Consider the following 26,978-nt stretch of genomic DNA (forward strand, 5'->3'; position numbering starts at 1 on the left):
TTATTGCTAAGCAGCAAGACAGGGGCCCATTGCACTCCCACGGGGCCTTTTTAAATGCAATCCATAACCCGGATTTGCCAGGAACCCTTCTTACTCCTCCTACTTGCATGTGACACTGGGCTTAGGATCTGCATAGGAAACACACACACAAGCACACACCTACCTTTGTTGCCTGCAGATGCCTCCTTGGCTGTCCCCAAACGGTATCAAACCAACACCCACGGGAAGCTGTAAGCATAGAGGACATGCCTGCACCCCATTGGACTTACCTGTGTGGGTTAAATCCGGGTTATTTGACAACCTATGGCGGTGATGGTTCTGCTCAGGCAGAGCAGTGCTGATGCTCCTCATAAAGCTGTCGCTGCTGTGAAGGTTCTAGGTGACATCACAAATCCCTATGGTTACATACACAACAAAGCTGGGTTGTTGTTGTTTACACTCTGCAAGGCCTGTGGAAGTGAGTGACATCATAGCACTGTAGTTCTGACATCATAGCACTGTAGTTCTGAGGGTTCTAGATGGATGCAACAATCTCCTGTTGCTTCTATGAAGGCCATAATAGACGACATCACCAAACAGCTCATAGTCACATACACAGCAAAGGAGAGATGTTGTTTACACCTAGTGATGTCAGTGGTATTGAGTGACATCACAGCACAGTGCTAAGCTCCTGGGCCTGGACACAGCAGCGGCTGCAATAATCTCAACGGAGAATACGTTTATATATATGTGTGTGTGTGCGCGTCATATATATATATATATATATATATATATATATATATATATTTCTCCGCCGAAATCACTTTTAAACCCATTTCCACCTTTTTTCCTTCTCTTCCTCTTACTTTTTTTTCACGTTTTTTTACGTTTTTCTCCTTTTCGCCTCTTTTCTGGGCGTATTATTCTTCTTTTTCTTCTTTTTTTTCGTCTAATGCATACCCCATCAGTGCAGCAATGCTTATTCAATACCGCCAGCAGATGGAGACACTGGGGATAATTTTCTAAGGATTTATACTGATTTTTCCTGTCTGAATTTGTCGCACAGAAAGTTTGCAGGCCAAATATGTGTGACATTTCTGCGACTTTAGCTTCTAGAGCATTTTTACAACATTATACATAGGTGCTGAATACATAAAAAGCGACTGTTCAGCGACAGACAAGTCGCATCGGCTGAAAGTAGGCCAGAATGTCAGTCCATGTTGGAGCAGGTTTAGATACAGTCTAAAGTATAGATCTCAAAGTCTGTGCACAGAATTTAGCAAGGGCCTCGCACCTTCTGATGCATCAGGTAGGTGCACAATAGCATAGCCTAACCCTCTGTACTTTGGTCTATATTGATGCGGACATAGACAGCCAGCTGATGACCAATCCATTAGTGCAATGGATGGCTGGAAGCATTTGTCTTTGCCTTTGCAATACCACAGAAGCAATGCATGGTCAATGTACAGCAATGACACACCTGTGTGAACAGCCAGGAGACCCCCCCCCCCCCATGTTATGTTACATAGTTACATAGTTAGTACGGTCGAAAAAAGACATATGTCCCATCACGTTCAACCAGGGAATTAAGGGGTAGGGGTGTGGCGCGATATTGGGGAAGGGATGAGATTTTATATTTCTTCATAAGCATTAATCTTATTTTGTCAATTAGGAACATTCAGCACCCCACCCGCTATCAAGGCAGCTGCCTATCATGTCATGCCCTACCTGCACAGGTGTGCTGGCTACTCAAATGATCCAATTAAGGAGGCCATTTAGTCAGCAGCAGCAGAAGTCCTGTGCCTGGACGCTCCAACAGGGGCCAGACACAAAGCAGAAGCAGAAGCAGCAGAAGCAGCAGCAGCACCACCTTTTTGTTTTTTGGCTGCAGCAGCAGCAAGGCCCACAGGGCTGGCTAGCTGGCTAGCCAGCAAGCAGGTAGCAATGAAAGTAGGAATCTTTCTTTTTAACCCTGTAAGGGGGTGGTGCACTGTACCCGAAGATACTGCCATATCGGGTCAATGCATAGGGCGACGGAAGCAAGCTTCGAAATCGGCCCCCGTTCTCAAAAATCCATTTAATATATGGTCCCCAGATAGGGGGACGTATCAGATATTAAACTGATAAGAACAGATTTTTTTTTTTTTTTTTTTTTTTTTTACATTTTTATTGAAAAAACTCAAAAACTTAAATACATCACAAAAAATGTTTACAATACATCAAATACTGTTTTCCATAAATGTAAATTCCACATAGCTAATGCTTTTTTCTGCCATATCTCTTTTTATCAATTAAATAGTACAAGTAAACTTCACTGTATATCATCTTCAAACATTCTTTTTCACAAATAAAATCTCTTTTGAAGACAAGGATATTACGAACTTTCCATAATACATTTTTTGTACAGTTGATAAAAATCCACAAAATTCTCTCTTTTTCTTTCGTAACTCCATCACTTTTGCCATATAAAACAACTTCATGATTTAAAACTTTTAGACCTGTTAGGAATTTCAATAAAGAACCAATTAGTCTAAAAACCTTTTGTGCAAAATAACAATTCCAGAAAAGGTGCAAAACAGTTTCATCTATATTGCAATTATCCCGGGGACAGACACATACAGCATTTAGACCTCTTCTATATTGGAAAAATCTTACCGGAAGACACTCATGGATAATCATCCATGCTAAATCCTTGTGCTCATTAAAAAGATATGGCTCGTTTACCTTTTTCCATATTTGTACACACCTATTATAAGAAAAATTAGAGACCATACATATTTCTTCTTGCAAATTTAACTGTACTTCTATCTTGCGAGCATCCCTCAAGGTTAACAAGTCAAAGTCTTTAAGGTTATACATACGTATAATTTTTTCTAAGATGGCATAATGTTTAGGCGGAGTTAAAAGTACAGGAGAAGATAATGATAAAAACACCCATTCTCTTTTTCTAAAAATATGTCCCGCAGAGTACTTTAAAAAACAGGACCATACACTTTTCATAAAAAGTCCCCTAAAACACCAACTAAAAAACCTTAAGTATAAAAATTTTCTAATACAGGGAACCTGTTTTCCTCCATTTTTTTGTGACTTATACATAGTATCTCTTTTTAATTTTTCTGCTTTAGAACTCCATAGAAACTCAAAGAGAATCCTCTGAAGTTGCCTAGACATAAGTTCATTAGGAGGATAAATCATATTTAAATAGAGCATAATGGGTATTAGCATAGCCTTAATCACCAAAATTTTACCTTCTAAGGATAATTTCCTAAGGGACCAAAAGTCTACCTTTTTCTTTACCTTTTCTTTTACCATTAGCCAACTTTCCTCACCATTGTTATTTTTATCAAAGATGACTCCAAGGATTTTTATTTTTTCTGACTGTAATTTTAGGTTTGGTATTTGCACGTTTTCCCATTTACCTATATAAAAACAGTCACATTTAGATAAATTAAGTTTAAAAGCAGAAGCTTTACAAAAGAAATCAGTAACATCAACAACTCTTTGTAAAGAGAAGGCACTTTCACAAAAAACATTAATATCATCCATATAGCCACACACTTTAAGGGTGGCATTATTACCTCCAGGAACTGGCACTCCTTTTATTATTTTATCATTCCTTATTAAGTTTAACAGAGGTTCTATTGCACATATAAACAGTATAGGAGACAGAGGGCAGCCTTGCTTTACCCCTGATGATAAATTAATAAAATCTGTAAGGAAACCATTTATTAAAATCCTGCTAAAAGAACCTTTATATAAGAGAGCAATTTGCTTAATAAATATGTTAGGAAAACCCATGCGTTGTAAAACCATCCATAAAAAACAATGTGATACTCTATCGAACGCTTTATGAAAATCTAGAGATAGAATGGCTAGATTTTGATTCCGCTCTTGCTGATACCATATGACGTCCCTAATAGCATTTAAAGGTTCAGCTACACTCCTTCCTGGGACACCACATACCTGATCCACATGGATGACCTTGTACAAAAACGGCTTCATTCTGTTAACAAAAATTTTTGACATAATCTTATAATCAACATTAAGAAGCGTAATTGGTCTCCAATTTTCTAAGCTGTTCCTATCCCCCTTTTTGGGGATCAGAGACACTATACCACTCCTCCAAGATAAAGGTAGAACATCAGAATTAAAAGCCTCCTTAAAAATATTAAGCAAATCATCTTTAAAAATCTCCCAAAAGGTTTTATAAAACTCTACAGGAAGTCCATCAGAACCTGGTGTTTTACCTGTTGATAAACTTTTAGCAGCAATTTCTAATTCTTGGCATCTTACTTCTGTGCAAAGTGCATCTTGGTCCTCCTTACTTAAACCACAATCTAAAGTGCTTAGGAGAAAATTAGCAGCAGATATATCAATGGGTTTCTCATTAAACAGATCTTGATAAAAGGATTTAGCTTTGGATAACATTCCTACATTAGTAGTTTCATCCTCAATGTTAATCATTAACTTTTTTGTTTCCATTACCTTTTTAAAAAAGAATCTTGTACACTTTTCATCCTTCTCTTTACATTCAACTTTGGAGTTAAAAATTATTTCTTTCCCTTTGTTAGTTATAGCCTTCTGAATATCACTTTTAACACTTAAAATCAGATCGTCTACATATACACCCAGCTCTTTGAGTTGATAATAGGTTTGTAGTTTTGTGTTAAGATCTCTATACCATTTCAATTTCTCTTTTGTTTTTTTAACACCCATCTTAATAAAATACTCTTTAAATTTTACCTTGCAGAATTCCCACCATGCTAAAAGAGAATTAAAATTAGTCCTTGAGTTCTGCAATTTTTTAAAAAGATAGATAAAATTACATTTAATTTCTTCATCTTCAAGCAAAGAGACATTCAGACGCCAGACTCCTTTGGCTCTGCAAACCCCATCAAACTTACATGTAGCAGATAAAATCTTATGATCTGAAAAAAAGGTAGAAGTCAATTGCATATTCCCATAAAATGCAAATCCAGAAGCAAAAATATAATCAATCCTTGACATATAAAGGCTATTCCCCCAGGTATACCCAGGGTCATTAGGGAAAGAGGTTCTCCACAAATCTTTTAAATTAAAATCAACTATAAAATCCTTTAGTTGTTTTTCAGTCTTATCTTTCCTTTGTTCAGATCCTCCAGCCCGCTCCTCTCCTGCCATTATACAATTAAAATCACCAGCGATGATAAGCGGGGATGAACCCGGTAAATAAAACTGAATTTTCTCTAATAAATCAGATCTTTCATCCTTATCTGGAGAGGCATATACATTTAAAAGTCTCATATTCATGTCATTATAAATAATATGAACGAGCAGGGCTCTACCGGGTACAATGTCTGTGAAGGAGGTAACTTTATACTCACTGCTCTTGAACAGTATGCCAACACCAGTCACTTTCCTCTCATTATCCCCTGACCACACAGACGGGCCAAGAGTCCATTCAGATCTCAAAGATGAATAATTGATATCATAATCAATGGCACATTCCTGTAAAAATAAAATGTCTGTAGGCAAAGAAGACAAGAAAGAAAATAAAGCAGCCCTCCTCTCTGGGCTCTTCAAACTCCTCACATTGAAGGAGGAGATATTAACACTTGGTAGCTCCTGGGTCATTCATTATCCTCAGACAAAGAACCCCAATCTGTAGGTGGTGACACAAATTCCTCAATATTAACAGGGTCGGATGCTGTTATAACCTTTTGGCAGACAATCTCCACGTTCCCCTCGTCCGCACTAACTCGACCACTCCTTTTGATGTTAAGGCCCTTTTCCTCTTTCCGGTCTCTGCTTTTCCTCTTTCGCCGTTCTTCTACATCCATCTCCTCTGTATCCCTTCTGGGCGGTCCAGGACCCTCAACTTCCATGAGAGGAGAACCCCTCACTTCTGTCTCAGGTCCCACGACCTTCCCCGGGGACACAATGCTTTTGGAGACATGAGCCACAGCAGGTATCACAGGAATTCCGGTAGCAGAAGACTCAGGCATCACTTTCAGGGTGTGGGTCTTAGGCACAGGCACAGCATCCATGGAGCTCTTCCTCATCGAGGGACCAGCCGACGTAGCCACAATATTGGCCCAGGAGCGTTGAGGACAATCCTTAAAAGCGTGTCCTTTCTGCTTACACACATTACACAGAATCTCATTTTGACAGTCAAAAGTGGTGTGGCCTTTTTGGCCACATCTTTTGCAAATAACCACTTCCTCTTTGCAAGATTCTTGTGTATGACCATATTCATGGCATTTCCTGCAATAATACGGCATCCCAGGGTAGAATAAATAGCCACGTTTACGCCCAATTAAAAAATTTGCAGGTGGGCGACACAGACCTCCAATTCCTCTCACATCTTCTCTGAACTTAACAGCAAACTTATGCTTTCCAGTCCAAAAGTCCATTGCATTCATTATTTTATGAGAGTATTTGACTTCCGCACAATATTGGTTTAAAAATAAGACAATGTCTCTTATATCCACGTATGGATCGTGCATAGTAACCACCAGTGGAACATCGCCATTAGAATATAGAGCAATGAAAACAAGTCCTTTCATATCCTCCTCATTGGCAAGCTCCCGAACTTTCTCAAACATATGGTCACATGCAGATGCGGAAGTCAAGGTAAGAATGAAAAGTCCTTTACCTGGGTCTTTTAGGCAAAACACATCTTCTCTCTGAATGTGCAATAAATCCAGCATAATTCTCTTGACAAAAAATTCCAAAGTCATCTTCTCCTTTTTCTCCTCATCCACTTCAATACGGAAGGTGTTCTTAATCCGAGTTTCAGTATGCGCAGCAAACCTAAGGGTCGCCATGGGGGATCGCCTTCCCGTTCTTTGTAAGTCCTCCTCCTATAGCAGCATGAGGCTTAAGACGGCTAAAAAACCGTCGATGCCTCAAGGCCGAAGGTTCGACGAACTCAGAGCCCCTTGACAAGATACAAGATCTTAGCCAAAAGGCCGAGAAGCGATAACCGTGAAAGGGGCGGGCCCAACAAGGTCCCCTTCATGGGCACTATCACTGCTTGCTGTCAGGGAGGCTGCCAGACAATTTTCCATGCACACTCTGGGCTGGGGGGCAGTCAACCACCAGTACACACAGCAGAACCTAAACCCATACCATTATTGCTAAGCAGCAAGACAGGGGCCCATTGCACTCCCACGGGGCCTTTTTAAATGCAATCCATAACCCGGATTTGCCAGGAACCCTTCTTACTCCTCCTACTTGCATGTGACACTGGGCTTAGGATCTGCATAGGAAACACACACACAAGCACACACCTACCTTTGTTGCCTGCAGATGCCTCCTTGGCTGTCCCCAAACGGTATCAAACCAACACCCACGGGAAGCTGTAAGCATAGAGGACATGCCTGCACCCCATTGGACTTACCTGTGTGGGTTAAATCCGGGTTATTTGACAACCTATGGCGGTGATGGTTCTGCTCAGGCAGAGCAGTGCTGATGCTCCTCATAAAGCTGTCGCTGCTGTGAAGGTTCTAGGTGACATCACAAATCCCTATGGTTACATACACAACAAAGCTGGGTTGTTGTTGTTTACACTCTGCAAGGCCTGTGGAAGTGAGTGACATCATAGCACTGTAGTTCTGAGGGTTCTAGATGGATGCAACAATCTCCTGTTGCTTCTATGAAGGCCATAATAGACGACATCACCAAACAGCTCCATAGTCACATACACAGCAAAGGAGAGATGTTGTTTACACCTAGTGATGTCAGTGGTATTGAGTGACATCACAGCACAGTGCTAAGGCTCCTGGGCCTGGACACAGCAGCGGCTGCAATATCTCAACGGAGAATACGTTTATATATATGTGTGTGTGTGCGCGTATATATATATATATATATATATATATATATATATATATATATATATATTTCTCCGCCGAAATCACTTTTAAACCCATTTCCACCTTTTTTTCCCTTCTCTTCCTCTTACTTTTTTTTCACGTTTTTTTACGTTTTTCTCCTTTTCGCCTCTTTTCTGGGCGTATTATTCTTCTTTTTCTTCTTTTTTTTCGTCTAATGCATACCCCATCAGTGCAGCAATGCTTATTCAATACCGCCAGCAGATGGAGACACTGGGGGATAATTTTCTAAGGATTTATACTGATTTTTCCTGTCTGAATTTGTCGCACAGAAAGTTGCAGGCCAAATATGTGTGACATTTCTGCGACTTTAGCTTCTAGAGCATTTTTACAACATTATACATAGGTGCTGAATACATAAAAAGCGACTGTTCAGCGACAGACAAGTCGCATCGGCTGAAAGTAGGCCAGAATGTCAGTCCATGTTGGAGCAGGTTTAGATACAGTCTAAAGTATAGATCTCAAAGTCTGTGCACAGAATTTAGCAAGGGCCTCGCACCTTCTGATGCATCAGGTAGGTGCACAATAGCATAGCCTAACCCTCTGTACTTTGGTCTATATTGATGCGGGACATAGACAGCCAGCTGATGACCAATCCATTAGTGCAATGGATGGCTGGAAGCATTTGTCTTTGCCTTTGCAATACCACAGAAGCAATGCATGGTCAATGTACAGCAATGACACACCTGTGTGAACAGCCAGGAGACCCCCCCCCCCCATGTTATGTTACATAGTTACATAGTTAGTACGGTCGAAAAAAGACATATGTCCATCACGTTCAACCAGGGAATTAAGGGGTAGGGGTGTGGCGCGATATTGGGGAAGGGATGAGATTTTATATTTCTTCATAAGCATTAATCTTATTTTGTCAATTAGGAACATTCAGCACCCACCCGCTATCAAGGCAGCTGCCTATCATGTCATGCCCTACCTGCACAGGTGTGCTGGCTACTCAAATGATCCAATTAAGGAGGCCATTTAGTCAGCAGCAGCAGAAGTCCTGTGCCTGGACGCTCCAACAGGGGCCAGACACAAGCAGAAGCAGAAGCAGCAGAAGCAGCAGCAGCACCACCTTTTGTTTTTTGGCTGCAGCAGCAGCAAGGCCCACAGGGCTGGCTAGCTGGCTAGCCAGCAAGCAGGTAGCAATGAAAGTAGGAATCTTTCTTTTTAACCCTGTAAGGGGGTGGTGCACTGTACCCGAAGATACTGCCATATCGGGTCAATGCATAGGGCGACGGAAGCAAGCTTCGAAATCGGCCCCCGTTCTCAAAAATCCATTTAATATATGGTCCCCAGATAGGGGACGTATCAGATATTAAACTGATAAGAACAGATACTACACTTGATCTTAGCCAAAAGGCCGAGAAGCGATAACCGTGAAAGGGGCGGGCCCAACAAGGTCCCCTTCATGGGCACTATCACTGCTTGCTGTCAGGGAGGCTGCCAGACAATTTTCCATGCACACTCTGGGCTGGGGGGCAGTCAACCACCAGTACACACAGCAGAACCTAAACCCATACCATTATTGCTAAGCAGCAAGACAGGGGCCCATTGCACTCCCACGGGGCCTTTTTAAATGCAATCCATAACCCGGATTTGCCAGGAACCCTTCTTACTCCTCCTACTTGCATGTGACACTGGGCTTAGGATCTGCATAGGAAACACACACACAAGCACACACCTACCTTTGTTGCCTGCAGATGCCTCCTTGGCTGTCCCCAAACGGTATCAAACCAACACCCACGGGAAGCTGTAAGCATAGAGGACATGCCTGCACCCCATTGGACTTACCTGTGTGGGTTAAATCCGGGTTATTTGACAACCTATGGCGGTGATGGTTCTGCTCAGGCAGAGCAGTGCTGATGCTCCTCATAAAGCTGTCGCTGCTGTGAAGGTTCTAGGTGACATCACAAATCCCTATGGTTACATACACAACAAAGCTGGGTTGTTGTTGTTTACACTCTGCAAGGCCTGTGGAAGTGAGTGACATCATAGCACTGTAGTTCTGAGGGTTCTAGATGGATGCAACAATCTCCTGTTGCTTCTATGAAGGCCATAATAGACGACATCACCAAACAGCTCCATAGTCACATACACAGCAAAGGAGAGATGTTGTTTACACCTAGTGATGTCAGTGGTATTGAGTGACATCACAGCACAGTGCTAAGGCTCCTGGGCCTGGACACAGCAGCGGCTGCAATATCTCAACGGAGAATACGTTTATATATATGTGTGTGTGTGCGCGTATATATATATATATATATATATATATATATATATATATATATATATATATATTTCTCCGCCGAAATCACTTTTAAACCCATTTCCACCTTTTTTTCCCTTCTCTTCCTCTTACTTTTTTTTCACGTTTTTTTACGTTTTTCTCCTTTTCGCCTCTTTTCTGGGCGTATTATTCTTCTTTTTCTTCTTTTTTTTCGTCTAATGCATACCCCATCAGTGCAGCAATGCTTATTCAATACCGCCAGCAGATGGAGACACTGGGGGATAATTTTCTAAGGATTTATACTGATTTTTCCTGTCTGAATTTGTCGCACAGAAAGTTGCAGGCCAAATATGTGTGACATTTCTGCGACTTTAGCTTCTAGAGCATTTTTACAACATTATACATAGGTGCTGAATACATAAAAAGCGACTGTTCAGCGACAGACAAGTCGCATCGGCTGAAAGTAGGCCAGAATGTCAGTCCATGTTGGAGCAGGTTTAGATACAGTCTAAAGTATAGATCTCAAAGTCTGTGCACAGAATTTAGCAAGGGCCTCGCACCTTCTGATGCATCAGGTAGGTGCACAATAGCATAGCCTAACCCTCTGTACTTTGGTCTATATTGATGCGGGACATAGACAGCCAGCTGATGACCAATCCATTAGTGCAATGGATGGCTGGAAGCATTTGTCTTTGCCTTTGCAATACCACAGAAGCAATGCATGGTCAATGTACAGCAATGACACACCTGTGTGAACAGCCAGGAGACCCCCCCCCCCCATGTTATGTTACATAGTTACATAGTTAGTACGGTCGAAAAAAGACATATGTCCATCACGTTCAACCAGGGAATTAAGGGGTAGGGGTGTGGCGCGATATTGGGGAAGGGATGAGATTTTATATTTCTTCATAAGCATTAATCTTATTTTGTCAATTAGGAACATTCAGCACCCACCCGCTATCAAGGCAGCTGCCTATCATGTCATGCCCTACCTGCACAGGTGTGCTGGCTACTCAAATGATCCAATTAAGGAGGCCATTTAGTCAGCAGCAGCAGAAGTCCTGTGCCTGGACGCTCCAACAGGGGCCAGACACAAGCAGAAGCAGAAGCAGCAGAAGCAGCAGCAGCACCACCTTTTGTTTTTTGGCTGCAGCAGCAGCAAGGCCCACAGGGCTGGCTAGCTGGCTAGCCAGCAAGCAGGTAGCAATGAAAGTAGGAATCTTTCTTTTTAACCCTGTAAGGGGGTGGTGCACTGTACCCGAAGATACTGCCATATCGGGTCAATGCATAGGGCGACGGAAGCAAGCTTCGAAATCGGCCCCCGTTCTCAAAAATCCATTTAATATATGGTCCCCAGATAGGGGACGTATCAGATATTAAACTGATAAGAACAGATACTACACTTGATCTTAGCCAAAAGGCCGAGAAGCGATAACCGTGAAAGGGGCGGGCCCAACAAGGTCCCCTTCATGGGCACTATCACTGCTTGCTGTCAGGGAGGCTGCCAGACAATTTTCCATGCACACTCTGGGCTGGGGGGCAGTCAACCACCAGTACACACAGCAGAACCTAAACCCATACCATTATTGCTAAGCAGCAAGACAGGGGCCCATTGCACTCCCACGGGGCCTTTTTAAATGCAATCCATAACCCGGATTTGCCAGGAACCCTTCTTACTCCTCCTACTTGCATGTGACACTGGGCTTAGGATCTGCATAGGAAACACACACACAAGCACACACCTACCTTTGTTGCCTGCAGATGCCTCCTTGGCTGTCCCCAAACGGTATCAAACCAACACCCACGGGAAGCTGTAAGCATAGAGGACATGCCTGCACCCCATTGGACTTACCTGTGTGGGTTAAATCCGGGTTATTTGACAACCTATGGCGGTGATGGTTCTGCTCAGGCAGAGCAGTGCTGATGCTCCTCATAAAGCTGTCGCTGCTGTGAAGGTTCTAGGTGACATCACAAATCCCTATGGTTACATACACAACAAAGCTGGGTTGTTGTTGTTTACACTCTGCAAGGCCTGTGGAAGTGAGTGACATCATAGCACTGTAGTTCTGAGGGTTCTAGATGGATGCAACAATCTCCTGTTGCTTCTATGAAGGCCATAATAGACGACATCACCAAACAGCTCCATAGTCACATACACAGCAAAGGAGAGATGTTGTTTACACCTAGTGATGTCAGTGGTATTGAGTGACATCACAGCACAGTGCTAAGGCTCCTGGGCCTGGACACAGCAGCGGCTGCAATATCTCAACGGAGAATACGTTTATATATATGTGTGTGTGTGCGCGTATATATATATATATATATATATATATATATATATATATATATTTCTCCGCCGAAATCACTTTTAAACCCATTTCCACCTTTTTTTCCCTTCTCTTCCTCTTACTTTTTTTTCACGTTTTTTTACGTTTTTCTCCTTTTCGCCTCTTTTCTGGGCGTATTATTCTTCTTTTTCTTCTTTTTTTTTGTCTAATGCATACCCCATCAGTGCAGCAATGCTTATTCAATACCGCCAGCAGATGGAGACACTGGGGGATAATTTTCTAAGGATTTATACTGATTTTTCCTGTCTGAATTTGTCGCACAGAAAGTTGCAGGCCAAATATGTGTGACATTTCTGCGACTTTAGCTTCTAGAGCATTTTTACAACATTATACATAGGTGCTGAATACATAAAAAGCGACTGTTCAGCGACAGACAAGTCGCATCGGCTGAAAGTAGGCCAGAATGTCAGTCCATGTTGGAGCAGGTTTAGATACAGTCTAAAGTATAGATCTCAAAGTCTGTGCACAGAATTTAGCAAGGGCCTCGCACCTTCTGATGCATCAGGTAGGTGCACAATAGCATAGCCTAACCCTCTGTACTTTGGTCTATATTGATGCGGGACATAGACAGCCAGCTGATGACCAATCCATTAGTGCAATGGATGGCTGGAAGCATTTGTCTTTGCCTTTGCAATACCACAGAAGCAATGCATGGTCAATGTACAGCAATGACACACCTGTGTGAACAGCCAGGAGACCCCCCCCCCCCCATGTTATGTTACATAGTTACATAGTTAGTACGGTCGAAAAAAGACATATGTCCATCACGTTCAACCAGGGAATTAAGGGGTAGGGGTGTGGCGCGATATTGGGGAAGGGATGAGATTTTATATTTCTTCATAAGCATTAATCTTATTTTGTCAATTAGGAACATTCAGCACCCACCCGCTATCAAGGCAGCTGCCTATCATGTCATGCCCTACCTGCACAGGTGTGCTGGCTACTCAAATGATCCAATTAAGGAGGCCATTTAGTCAGCAGCAGCAGAAGTCCTGTGCCTGGACGCTCCAACAGGGGCCAGACACAAGCAGAAGCAGAAGCAGCAGAAGCAGCAGCAGCACCACCTTTTGTTTTTTGGCTGCAGCAGCAGCAAGGCCCACAGGGCTGGCTAGCTGGCTAGCCAGCAAGCAGGTAGCAATGAAAGTAGGAATCTTTCTTTTTAACCCTGTAAGGGGGTGGTGCACTGTACCCGAAGATACTGCCATATCGGGTCAATGCATAGGGCGACGGAAGCAAGCTTCGAAATCGGCCCCCGTTCTCAAAAATCCATTTAATATATGGTCCCCAGATAGGGGACGTATCAGATATTAAACTGATAAGAACAGATACTACACTTGATCTTAGCCAAAAGGCCGAGAAGCGATAACCGTGAAAGGGGCGGGCCCAACAAGGTCCCCTTCATGGGCACTATCACTGCTTGCTGTCAGGGAGGCTGCCAGACAATTTTCCATGCACACTCTGGGCTGGGGGGCAGTCAACCACCAGTACACACAGCAGAACCTAAACCCATACCATTATTGCTAAGCAGCAAGACAGGGGCCCATTGCACTCCCACGGGGCCTTTTTAAATGCAATCCATAACCCGGATTTGCCAGGAACCCTTCTTACTCCTCCTACTTGCATGTGACACTGGGCTTAGGATCTGCATAGGAAACACACACACAAGCACACACCTACCTTTGTTGCCTGCAGATGCCTCCTTGGCTGTCCCCAAACGGTATCAAACCAACACCCACGGGAAGCTGTAAGCATAGAGGACATGCCTGCACCCCATTGGACTTACCTGTGTGGGTTAAATCCGGGTTATTTGACAACCTATGGCGGTGATGGTTCTGCTCAGGCAGAGCAGTGCTGATGCTCCTCATAAAGCTGTCGCTGCTGTGAAGGTTCTAGGTGACATCACAAATCCCTATGGTTACATACACAACAAAGCTGGGTTGTTGTTGTTTACACTCTGCAAGGCCTGTGGAAGTGAGTGACATCATAGCACTGTAGTTCTGAGGGTTCTAGATGGATGCAACAATCTCCTGTTGCTTCTATGAAGGCCATAATAGACGACATCACCAAACAGCTCCATAGTCACATACACAGCAAAGGAGAGATGTTGTTTACACCTAGTGATGTCAGTGGTATTGAGTGACATCACAGCACAGTGCTAAGGCTCCTGGGCCTGGACACAGCAGCGGCTGCAATATCTCAACGGAGAATACGTTTATATATATGTGTGTGTGTGCGCGTATATATATATATATATATATATATATATATATATATATATATATTTCTCCGCCGAAATCACTTTTAAACCCATTTCCACCTTTTTTTCCCTTCTCTTCCTCTTACTTTTTTTTCACGTTTTTTTACGTTTTTCTCCTTTTCGCCTCTTTTCTGGGCGTATTATTCTTCTTTTTCTTCTTTTTTTTCGTCTAATGCATACCCCATCAGTGCAGCAATGCTTATTCAATACCGCCAGCAGATGGAGACACTGGGGGATAATTTTCTAAGGATTTATACTGATTTTTCCTGTCTGAATTTGTCGCACAGAAAGTTGCAGGCCAAATATGTGTGACATTTCTGCGACTTTAGCTTCTAGAGCATTTTTACAACATTATACATAGGTGCTGAATACATAAAAAGCGACTGTTCAGCGACAGACAAGTCGCATCGGCTGAAAGTAGGCCAGAATGTCAGTCCATGTTGGAGCAGGTTTAGATACAGTCTAAAGTATAGATCTCAAAGTCTGTGCACAGAATTTAGCAAGGGCCTCGCACCTTCTGATGCATCAGGTAGGTGCACAATAGCATAGCCTAACCCTCTGTACTTTGGTCTATATTGATGCGGGACATAGACAGCCAGCTGATGACCAATCCATTAGTGCAATGGATGGCTGGAAGCATTTGTGTCTTTGCCTTTGCAATACCACAGAAGCAATGCATGGTCAATGTACAGCAATGACACACCTGTGTGAACAGCCAGGAGACCCCCCCCCCCCATGTTATGTTACATAGTTACATAGTTAGTACGGTCGAAAAAAGACATATGTCCATCACGTTCAACCAGGGAATTAAGGGGTAGGGGTGTGGCGCGATATTGGGGAAGGGATGAGATTTTATATTTCTTCATAAGCATTAATCTTATTTTGTCAATTAGGAACATTCAGCACCCACCCGCTATCAAGGCAGCTGCCTATCATGTCATGCCCTACCTGCACAGGTGTGCTGGCTACTCAAATGATCCAATTAAGGAGGCCATTTAGTCAGCAGCAGCAGAAGTCCTGTGCCTGGACGCTCCAACAGGGGCCAGACACAAGCAGAAGCAGAAGCAGCAGAAGCAGCAGCAGCACCACCTTTTGTTTTTTGGCTGCAGCAGCAGCAAGGCCCACAGGGCTGGCTAGCTGGCTAGCCAGCAAGCAGGTAGCAATGAAAGTAGGAATCTTTCTTTTTAACCCTGTAAGGGGGTGGTGCACTGTACCCGAAGATACTGCCATATCGGGTCAATGCATAGGGCGACGGAAGCAAGCTTCGAAATCGGCCCCCGTTCTCAAAAATCCATTTAATATATGGTCCCCAGATAGGGGACGTATCAGATATTAAACTGATAAGAACAGATACTACACTTGATCTTAGCCAAAAGGCCGAGAAGCGATAACCGTGAAAGGGGCGGGCCCAACAAGGTCCCCTTCATGGGCACTATCACTGCTTGCTGTCAGGGAGGCTGCCAGACAATTTTCCATGCACACTCTGGGCTGGGGGGCAGTCAACCACCAGTACACACAGCAGAACCTAAACCCATACCATTATTGCTAAGCAGCAAGACAGGGGCCCATTGCACTCCCACGGGGCCTTTTTAAATGCAATCCATAACCCGGATTTGCCAGGAACCCTTCTTACTCCTCCTACTTGCATGTGACACTGGGCTTAGGATCTGCATAGGAAACACACACACAAGCACACACCTACCTTTGTTGCCTGCAGATGCCTCCTTGGCTGTCCCCAAACGGTATCAAACCAACACCCACGGGAAGCTGTAAGCATAGAGGACATGCCTGCACCCCATTGGACTTACCTGTGTGGGTTAAATCCGGGTTATTTGACAACCTATGGCGGTGATGGTTCTGCTCAGGCAGAGCAGTGCTGATGCTCCTCATAAAGCTGTCGCTGCTGTGAAGGTTCTAGGTGACATCACAAATCCCTATGGTTACATACACAACAAAGCTGGGTTGTTGTTGTTTACACTCTGCAAGGCCTGTGGAAGTGAGTGACATCATAGCACTGTAGTTCTGAGGGTTCTAGATGGATGCAACAATCTCCTGTTGCTTCTATGAAGGCCATAATAGACGACATCACCAAACAGCTCCATAGTCACATACACAGCAAAGGAGAGATGTTGTTTACACCTAGTGATGTCAGTGGTATTGAGTGACATCACAGCACAGTGCTAAGGCTCCTGGGCCTGGACACAGCAGCGGCTGCAATATCTCAACGGAGAATACGTTTATATATATGTGTGTGTGTGCGCGTATATATATATATATATATATATATATATATATATATATATTTCTCCGCCGAAATCACTTTTAAACCCATTTCCACCTTTTTTTCCCTTCTCTTCCTCTTACTTTTTTTTCACGTTTTTTTACGTTTTTCTCCTTTTCGCCTCTTTTCTGGGCGTATTATTCTTCTTTTTCTTCTTTTTTTTCGTCTAATGCATACCCCATCAGTGCAGCAATGCTTATTCAATACCGCCAGCAGATGGAGACACTGGGGGATAATTTTCTAAGGATTTATACTGATTTTTCCTGTCTGAATTTGTCGCACAGAAAGTTGCAGGCCAAATATGTGTGACATTTCTGCGACTTTAGCTTCTAGAGCATTTTTACAACATTATACATAGGTGCTGAATACATAAAAAGCGACTGTTCAGCGACAGACAAGTCGCATCGGCTGAAAGTAGGCCAGAATGTCAGTCCATGTTGGAGCAGGTTTAGATACAGTCTAAAGTATAGATCTCAAAGTCTGTGCACAGAATTTAGCAAGGGCCTCGCACCTTCTGATGCATCAGGTAGGTGCACAATAGCATAGCCTAACCCTCTGTACTTTGGTCTATATTGATGCGGGACATAGACAGCCAGCTGATGACCAATCCATTAGTGCAATGGATGGCTGGAAGCATTTGTCTTTGCCTTTGCAATACCACAGAAGCAATGCATGGTCAATGTACAGCAATGACACACCTGTGTGAACAGCCAGGAGACCCCCCCCCCCCCATGTTATGTTACATAGTTACATAGTTAGTACGGTCGAAAAAAGACATATGTCCATCACGTTCAACGTTCAACCAGGGAATTAAGGGGTAGGGGTGTGGCGCGATATTGGGGAAGGGATGAGATTTTATATTTCTTCATAAGCATTAATCTTATTTTGTCAATTAGGAACATTCAGCACCCACCCGCTATCAAGGCAGCTGCCTATCATGTCATGCCCTACCTGCACAGGTGTGCTGGCTACTCAAATGATCCAATTAAGGAGGCCATTTAGTCAGCAGCAGCAGAAGTCCTGTGCCTGGACGCTCTCAACAGGGGCCAGACACAAGCAGAAGCAGAAGCAGCAGAAGCAGCAGCAGCACCACCTTTTGTTTTTTGGCTGCAGCAGCAGCAAGGCCCACAGGGCTGGCTAGCTGGCTAGCCAGCAAGCAGGTAGCAATGAAAGTAGGAATCTTTCTTTTTAACCCTGTAAGGGGGTGGTGCACTGTACCCGAAGATACTGCCATATCGGGTCAATGCATAGGGCGACGGAAGCAAGCTTCGAAATCGGCCCCCGTTCTCAAAAATCCATTTAATATATGGTCCCCAGATAGGGGACGTATCAGATATTAAACTGATAAGAACAGATACTACACTTGATCTTAGCCAAAAGGCCGAGAAGCGATAACCGTGAAAGGGGCGGGCCCAACAAGGTCCCCTTCATGGGCACTATCACTGCTTGCTGTCAGGGAGGCTGCCAGACAATTTTCCATGCACACTCTGGGCTGGGGGGCAGTCAACCACCAGTACACACAGCAGAACCTAAACCCATACCATTATTGCTAAGCAGCAAGACAGGGGCCCATTGCACTCCCACGGGGCCTTTTTAAATGCAATCCATAACCCGGATTTGCCAGGAACCCTTCTTACTCCTCCTACTTGCATGTGACACTGGGCTTAGGATCTGCATAGGAAACACACACACAAGCACACACCTACCTTTGTTGCCTGCAGATGCCTCCTTGGCTGTCCCCAAACGGTATCAAACCAACACCCACGGGAAGCTGTAAGCATAGAGGACATGCCTGCACCCCATTGGACTTACCTGTGTGGGTTAAATCCGGGTTATTTGACAACCTATGGCGGTGATGGTTCTGCTCAGGCAGAGCAGTGCTGATGCTCCTCATAAAGCTGTCGCTGCTGTGAAGGTTCTAGGTGACATCACAAATCCCTATGGTTACATACACAACAAAGCTGGGTTGTTGTTGTTTACACTCTGCAAGGCCTGTGGAAGTGAGTGACATCATAGCACTGTAGTTCTGAGGGTTCTAGATGGATGCAACAATCTCCTGTTGCTTCTATGAAGGCCATAATAGACGACATCACCAAACAGCTCCATAGTCACATACACAGCAAAGGAGAGATGTTGTTTACACCTAGTGATGTCAGTGGTATTGAGTGACATCACAGCACAGTGCTAAGGCTCCTGGGCCTGGACACAGCAGCGGCTGCAATATCTCAACGGAGAATACGTTTATATATATGTGTGTGTGTGCGCGTATATATATATATATATATATATATATATATATATATATATATATTCTCCGCCGAAATCACTTTTAAACCCATTTCCACCTTTTTTTCCCTTCTCTTCCTCTTACTTTTTTTTCACGTTTTTTTACGTTTTTCTCCTTTTCGCCTCTTTTCTGGGCGTATTATTCTTCTTTTTCTTCTTTTTTTTCGTCTAATGCATACCCCATCAGTGCAGCAATGCTTATTCAATACCGCCAGCAGATGGAGACACTGGGGGATAATTTTCTAAGGATTTATACTGATTTTTCCTGTCTGAATTTGTCGCACAGAAAGTTGCAGGCCAAATATGTGTGACATTTCTGCGACTTTAGCTTCTAGAGCATTTTTACAACATTATACATAGGTGCTGAATACATAAAAAGCGACTGTTCAGCGACAGACAAGTCGCATCGGCTGAAAGTAGGCCAGAATGTCAGTCCATGTTGGAGCAGGTTTAGATACAGTCTAAAGTATAGATCTCAAAGTCTGTGCACAGAATTTAGCAAGGGCCTCGCACCTTCTGATGCATCAGGTAGGTGCACAATAGCATAGCCTAACCCTCTGTACTTTGGTCTATATTGATGCGGGACATAGACAGCCAGCTGATGACCAATCCATTAGTGCAATGGATGGCTGGAAGCATTTGTCTTTGCCTTTGCAATACCACAGAAGCAATGCATGGTCAATGTACAGCAATGACACACCTGTGTGAACAGCCAGGAGACCCCCCCCCCCCATGTTATGTTACATAGTTACATAGTTAGTACGGTCGAAAAAAGACATATGTCCATCACGTTCAACCAGGGAATTAAGGGGTAGGGGTGTGGCGCGATATTGGGGAAGGGATGAGATTTTATATTTCTTCATAAGCATTAATCTTATTTTGTCAATTAGGAACATTCAGCACCCACCCGCTATCAAGGCAGCTGCCTATCATGTCATGCCCTACCTGCACAGGTGTGCTGGCTACTCAAATGATCCAATTAAGGAGGCCATTTAGTCAGCAGCAGCAGAAGTCCTGTGCCTGGACGCTCCAACAGGGGCCAGACACAAGCAGAAGCAGAAGCAGCAGAAGCAGCAGCAGCACCACCTTTTGTTTTTTGGCTGCAGCAGCAGCAAGGCCCACAGGGCTGGCTAGCTGGCTAGCCAGCAAGCAGGTAGCAATGAAAGTAGGAATCTTTCTTTTTAACCCTGTAAGGGGGTGGTGCACTGTACCCGAAGATACTGCCATATCGGGTCAATGCATAGGGCGACGGAAGCAAGCTTCGAAATCGGCCCCCGTTCTCAAAAATCCATTTAATATATGGTCCCCAGATAGGGGACGTATCAGATATTAAACTGATAAGAACAGATACTACACTTGATCTTAGCCAAAAGGCCGAGAAGCGATAACCGTGAAAGGGGCGGGCCCAACAAGGTCCCCTTCATGGGCACTATCACTGCTTGCTGTCAGGGAGGCTGCCAGACAATTTTCCATGCACACTCTGGGCTGGGGGGCAGTCAACCACCAGTACACACAGCAGAACCTAAACCCATACCATTATTGCTAAGCAGCAAGACAGGGGCCCATTGCACTCCCACGGGGCCTTTTTAAATGCAATCCATAACCCGGATTTGCCAGGAACCCTTCTTACTCCTCCTACTTGCATGTGACACTGGGCTTAGGATCTGCATAGGAAACACACACACAAGCACACACCTACCTTTGTTGCCTGCAGATGCCTCCTTGGCTGTCCCCAAACGGTATCAAACCAACACCCACGGGAAGCTGTAAGCATAGAGGACATGCCTGCACCCCATTGGACTTACCTGTGTGGGTTAAATCCGGGTTATTTGACAACCTATGGCGGTGATGGTTCTGCTCAGGCAGAGCAGTGCTGATGCTCCTCATAAAGCTGTCGCTGCTGTGAAGGTTCTAGGTGACATCACAAATCCCTATGGTTACATACACAACAAAGCTGGGTTGTTGTTGTTTACACTCTGCAAGGCCTGTGGAAGTGAGTGACATCATAGCACTGTAGTTCTGAGGGTTCTAGATGGATGCAACAATCTCCTGTTGCTTCTATGAAGGCCATAATAGACGACATCACCAAACAGCTCCATAGTCACATACACAGCAAAGGAGAGATGTTGTTTACACCTAGTGATGTCAGTGGTATTGAGTGACATCACAGCACAGTGCTAAGGCTCCTGGGCCTGGACACAGCAGCGGCTGCAATATCTCAACGGAGAATACGTTTATATATATGTGTGTGTGTGCGCGTATATATATATATATATATATATATATATATATATATATATATATTTCTCCGCCGAAATCACTTTTAAACCCATTTCCACCTTTTTTTCCCTTCTCTTCCTCTTACTTTTTTTTCACGTTTTTTTACGTTTTTCTCCTTTTCGCCTCTTTTCTGGGCGTATTATTCTTCTTTTTCTTCTTTTTTTTCGTCTAATGCATACCCCATCAGTGCAGCAATGCTTATTCAATACCGCCAGCAGATGGAGACACTGGGGGATAATTTTCTAAGGATTTATACTGATTTTTCCTGTCTGAATTTGTCGCACAGAAAGTTGCAGGCCAAATATGTGTGACATTTCTGCGACTTTAGCTTCTAGAGCATTTTTACAACATTATACATAGGTGCTGAATACATAAAAAGCGACTGTTCAGCGACAGACAAGTCGCATCGGCTGAAAGTAGGCCAGAATGTCAGTCCATGTTGGAGCAGGTTTAGATACAGTCTAAAGTATAGATCTCAAAGTCTGTGCACAGAATTTAGCAAGGGCCTCGCACCTTCTGATGCATCAGGTAGGTGCACAATAGCATAGCCTAACCCTCTGTACTTTGGTCTATATTGATGCGGGACATAGACAGCCAGCTGATGACCAATCCATTAGTGCAATGGATGGCTGGAAGCATTTGTCTTTGCCTTTGCAATACCACAGAAGCAATGCATGGTCAATGTACAGCAATGACACACCTGTGTGAACAGCCAGGAGACCCCCCCCCCCCATGTTATGTTACATAGTTACATAGTTAGTACGGTCGAAAAAAGACATATGTCCATCACGTTCAACCAGGGAATTAAGGGGTAGGGGTGTGGCGCGATATTGGGGAAGGGATGAGATTTTATATTTCTTCATAAGCATTAATCTTATTTTGTCAATTAGGAACATTCAGCACCCACCCGCTATCAAGGCAGCTGCCTATCATGTCATGCCCTACCTGCACAGGTGTGCTGGCTACTCAAATGATCCAATTAAGGAGGCCATTTAGTCAGCAGCAGCAGAAGTCCTGTGCCTGGACGCTCCAACAGGGGCCAGACACAAGCAGAAGCAGAAGCAGCAGAAGCAGCAGCAGCACCACCTTTTGTTTTTTGGCTGCAGCAGCAGCAAGGCCCACAGGGCTGGCTAGCTGGCTAGCCAGCAAGCAGGTAGCAATGAAAGTAGGAATCTTTCTTTTTAACCCTGTAAGGGGGTGGTGCACTGTACCCGAAGATACTGCCATATCGGGTCAATGCATAGGGCGACGGAAGCAAGCTTCGAAATCGGCCCCCGTTCTCAAAAATCCATTTAATATATGGTCCCCAGATAGGGGACGTATCAGATATTAAACTGATAAGAACAGATACTACACTTGATCTTAGCCAAAAGGCCGAGAAGCGATAACCGTGAAAGGGGCGGGCCCAACAAGGTCCCCTTCATGGGCACTATCACTGCTTGCTGTCAGGGAGGCTGCCAGACAATTTTCCATGCACACTCTGGGCTGGGGGGCAGTCAACCACCAGTACACACAGCAGAACCTAAACCCATACCATTATTGCTAAGCAGCAAGACAGGGGCCCATTGCACTCCCACGGGGCCTTTTTAAATGCAATCCATAACCCGGATTTGCCAGGAACCCTTCTTACTCCTCCTACTTGCATGTGACACTGGGCTTAGGATCTGCATAGGAAACACACACACAAGCACACACCTACCTTTGTTGCCTGCAGATGCCTCCTTGGCTGTCCCCAAACGGTATCAAACCAACACCCACGGGAAGCTGTAAGCATAGAGGACATGCCTGCACCCCATTGGACTTACCTGTGTGGGTTAAATCCGGGTTATTTGACAACCTATGGCGGTGATGGTTCTGCTCAGGCAGAGCAGTGCTGATGCTCCTCATAAAGCTGTCGCTGCTGTGAAGGTTCTAGGTGACATCACAAATCCCTATGGTTACATACACAACAAAGCTGGGTTGTTGTTGTTTACACTCTGCAAGGCCTGTGGAAGTGAGTGACATCATAGCACTGTAGTTCTGAGGGTTCTAGATGGATGCAACAATCTCCTGTTGCTTCTATGAAGGCCATAATAGACGACATCACCAAACAGCTCCATAGTCACATACACAGCAAAGGAGAGATGTTGTTTACACCTAGTGATGTCAGTGGTATTGAGTGACATCACAGCACAGTGCTAAGGCTCCTGGGCCTGGACACAGCAGCGGCTGCAATATCTCAACGGAGAATACGTTTATATATATGTGTGTGTGTGCGCGTATATATATATATATATATATATATATATATATATATATATATTTCTCCGCCGAAATCACTTTTAAACCCATTTCCACCTTTTTTTCCCTTCTCTTCCTCTTACTTTTTTTTCACGTTTTTTTACGTTTTTCTCCTTTTCGCCTCTTTTCTGGGCGTATTATTCTTCTTTTTCTTCTTTTTTTTCGTCTAATGCATACCCCATCAGTGCAGCAATGCTTATTCAATACCGCCAGCAGATGGAGACACTGGGGGATAATTTTCTAAGGATTTATACTGATTTTTCCTGTCTGAATTTGTCGCACAGAAAGTTGCAGGCCAAATATGTGTGACATTTCTGCGACTTTAGCTTCTAGAGCATTTTTACAACATTATACATAGGTGCTGAATACATAAAAAGCGACTGTTCAGCGACAGACAAGTCGCATCGGCTGAAAGTAGGCCAGAATGTCAGTCCATGTTGGAGCAGGTTTAGATACAGTCTAAAGTATAGATCTCAAAGTCTGTGCACAGAATTTAGCAAGGGCCTCGCACCTTCTGATGCATCAGGTAGGTGCACAATAGCATAGCCTAACCCTCTGTACTTTGGTCTATATTGATGCGGGACATAGACAGCCAGCTGATGACCAATCCATTAGTGCAATGGATGGCTGGAAGCATTTGTCTTTGCCTTTGCAATACCACAGAAGCAATGCATGGTCAATGTACAGCAATGACACACCTGTGTGAACAGCCAGGAGACCCCCCCCCCCATGTTATGTTACATAGTTACATAGTTAGTACGGTCGAAAAAAGACATATGTCCATCACGTTCAACCAGGGAATTAAGGGGTAGGGGTGTGGCGCGATATTGGGGAAGGGATGAGATTTTATATTTCTTCATAAGCATTAATCTTATTTTGTCAATTAGGAACATTCAGCACCCACCCGCTATCAAGGCAGCTGCCTATCATGTCATGCCCTACCTGCACAGGTGTGCTGGCTACTCAAATGATCCAATTAAGGAGGCCATTTAGTCAGCAGCAGCAGAAGTCCTGTGCCTGGACGCTCCAACAGGGGCCAGACACAAGCAGAAGCAGAAGCAGCAGAAGCAGCAGCAGCACCACCTTTTGTTTTTTGGCTGCAGCAGCAGCAAGGCCCACAGGGCTGGCTAGCTGGCTAGCCAGCAAGCAGGTAGCAATGAAAGTAGGAATCTTTCTTTTTAACCCTGTAAGGGGGTGGTGCACTGTACCCGAAGATACTGCCATATCGGGTCAATGCATAGGGCGACGGAAGCAAGCTTCGAAATCGGCCCCCGTTCTCAAAAATCCATTTAATATATGGTCCCCAGATAGGGGACGTATCAGATATTAAACTGATAAGAACAGATACTACACTTGATCTTAGCCAAAAGGCCGAGAAGCGATAACCGTGAAAGGGGCGGGCCCAACAAGGTCCCCTTCATGGGCACTATCACTGCTTGCTGTCAGGGAGGCTGCCAGACAATTTTCCATGCACACTCTGGGCTGGGGGGCAGTCAACCACCAGTACACACAGCAGAACCTAAACCCATACCATTATTGCTAAGCAGCAAGACAGGGGCCCATTGCACTCCCACGGGGCCTTTTTAAATGCAATCCATAACCCGGATTTGCCAGGAACCCTTCTTACTCCTCCTACTTGCATGTGACACTGGGCTTAGGATCTGCATAGGAAACACACACACAAGCACACACCTACCTTTGTTGCCTGCAGATGCCTCCTTGGCTGTCCCCAAACGGTATCAAACCAACACCCACGGGAAGCTGTAAGCATAGAGGACATGCCTGCACCCCATTGGACTTACCTGTGTGGGTTAAATCCGGGTTATTTGACAACCTATGGCGGTGATGGTTCTGCTCAGGCAGAGCAGTGCTGATGCTCCTCATAAAGCTGTCGCTGCTGTGAAGGTTCTAGGTGACATCACAAATCCCTATGGTTACATACACAACAAAGCTGGGTTGTTGTTGTTTACACTCTGCAAGGCCTGTGGAAGTGAGTGACATCATAGCACTGTAGTTCTGAGGGTTCTAGATGGATGCAACAATCTCCTGTTGCTTCTATGAAGGCCATAATAGACGACATCACCAAACAGCTCCATAGTCACATACACAGCAAAGGAGAGATGTTGTTTACACCTAGTGATGTCAGTGGTATTGAGTGACATCACAGCACAGTGCTAAGGCTCCTGGGCCTGGACACAGCAGCGGCTGCAATATCTCAACGGAGAATACGTTTATATATATGTGTGTGTGTGCGCGTATATATATATATATATATATATATATATATATATATATATATATATATTTCTCCGCCGAAATCACTTTTAAACCCATTTCCACCTTTTTTTCCCTTCTCTTCCTCTTACTTTTTTTTCACGTTTTTTTACGTTTTTCTCCTTTTCGCCTCTTTTCTGGGCGTATTATTCTTCTTTTTCTTCTTTTTTTTCGTCTAATGCATACCCCATCAGTGCAGCAATGCTTATTCAATACCGCCAGCAGATGGAGACACTGGGGGATAATTTTCTAAGGATTTATACTGATTTTTCCTGTCTGAATTTGTCGCACAGAAAGTTGCAGGCCAAATATGTGTGACATTTCTGCGACTTTAGCTTCTAGAGCATTTTTACAACATTATACATAGGTGCTGAATACATAAAAAGCGACTGTTCAGCGACAGACAAGTCGCATCGGCTGAAAGTAGGCCAGAATGTCAGTCCATGTTGGAGCAGGTTTAGATACAGTCTAAAGTATAGATCTCAAAGTCTGTGCACAAAATTTAGCAAGGGCCTCGCACCTTCTGATGCATCAGGTAGGTGCACAATAGCATAGCCTAACCCTCTGTACTTTGGTCTATATTGATGCGGGACATAGACAGCCAGCTGATGACCAATCCATTAGTGCAATGGATGGCTGGAAGCATTTGTCTTTGCCTTTGCAATACCACAGAAGCAATGCATGGTCAATGTACAGCAATGACACACCTGTGTGAACAGCCAGGAGACCCCCCCCCCCATGTTATGTTACATAGTTACATAGTTAGTACGGTCGAAAAAAGACATATGTCCATCACGTTCAACCAGGGAATTAAGGGGTAGGGGTGTGGCGCGATATTGGGGAAGGGATGAGATTTTATATTTCTTCATAAGCATTAATCTTATTTTGTCAA

General features: G+C 44.1%; 8 non-coding genes and 1 pseudogene across 8 annotated transcripts; all 9 read right to left on the minus strand.

Moving 5' to 3' along the window:
* Positions 1-1,959: 1,959 nt before the first annotated feature.
* On the minus strand, positions 1,960-2,161 carry LOC130313340 (U2 spliceosomal RNA; annotated as a pseudogene).
* Positions 2,162-9,034: 6,873 nt separating this feature from the next.
* Positions 9,035-9,225, minus strand: LOC130313313 (U2 spliceosomal RNA). The gene has a single exon (XR_008861256.1). It is a non-coding gene; the product is annotated as a U2 spliceosomal RNA (small nuclear RNA).
* A 2,097-nt stretch (positions 9,226-11,322) lies between these two features.
* Positions 11,323-11,513, minus strand: LOC130313314 (U2 spliceosomal RNA). The gene has a single exon (XR_008861257.1). It is a non-coding gene; the product is annotated as a U2 spliceosomal RNA (small nuclear RNA).
* A 2,088-nt stretch (positions 11,514-13,601) lies between these two features.
* Positions 13,602-13,792, minus strand: LOC130313316 (U2 spliceosomal RNA). Its single transcript, XR_008861258.1, has one exon. It is a non-coding gene; the product is annotated as a U2 spliceosomal RNA (small nuclear RNA).
* A 2,091-nt stretch (positions 13,793-15,883) lies between these two features.
* LOC130313317 (U2 spliceosomal RNA) lies at positions 15,884-16,074 on the minus strand. The gene has a single exon (XR_008861259.1). It is a non-coding gene; the product is annotated as a U2 spliceosomal RNA (small nuclear RNA).
* A 2,094-nt stretch (positions 16,075-18,168) lies between these two features.
* On the minus strand, positions 18,169-18,359 carry LOC130313318 (U2 spliceosomal RNA). Its single transcript, XR_008861260.1, has one exon. It is a non-coding gene; the product is annotated as a U2 spliceosomal RNA (small nuclear RNA).
* A 2,088-nt stretch (positions 18,360-20,447) lies between these two features.
* LOC130313319 (U2 spliceosomal RNA) lies at positions 20,448-20,638 on the minus strand. The gene has a single exon (XR_008861261.1). It is a non-coding gene; the product is annotated as a U2 spliceosomal RNA (small nuclear RNA).
* A 2,089-nt stretch (positions 20,639-22,727) lies between these two features.
* Positions 22,728-22,918, minus strand: LOC130313320 (U2 spliceosomal RNA). The gene has a single exon (XR_008861262.1). It is a non-coding gene; the product is annotated as a U2 spliceosomal RNA (small nuclear RNA).
* Positions 22,919-25,004: 2,086 nt separating this feature from the next.
* On the minus strand, positions 25,005-25,195 carry LOC130313321 (U2 spliceosomal RNA). The gene has a single exon (XR_008861263.1). It is a non-coding gene; the product is annotated as a U2 spliceosomal RNA (small nuclear RNA).
* Between the last annotated feature and the right edge of the window lie 1,783 nt (positions 25,196-26,978).

This window comes from Hyla sarda, unplaced genomic scaffold (genome assembly GCF_029499605.1).
Source record: "Hyla sarda isolate aHylSar1 unplaced genomic scaffold, aHylSar1.hap1 scaffold_1753, whole genome shotgun sequence".
NCBI lineage: Eukaryota > Metazoa > Chordata > Amphibia > Anura > Hylidae > Hyla > Hyla sarda.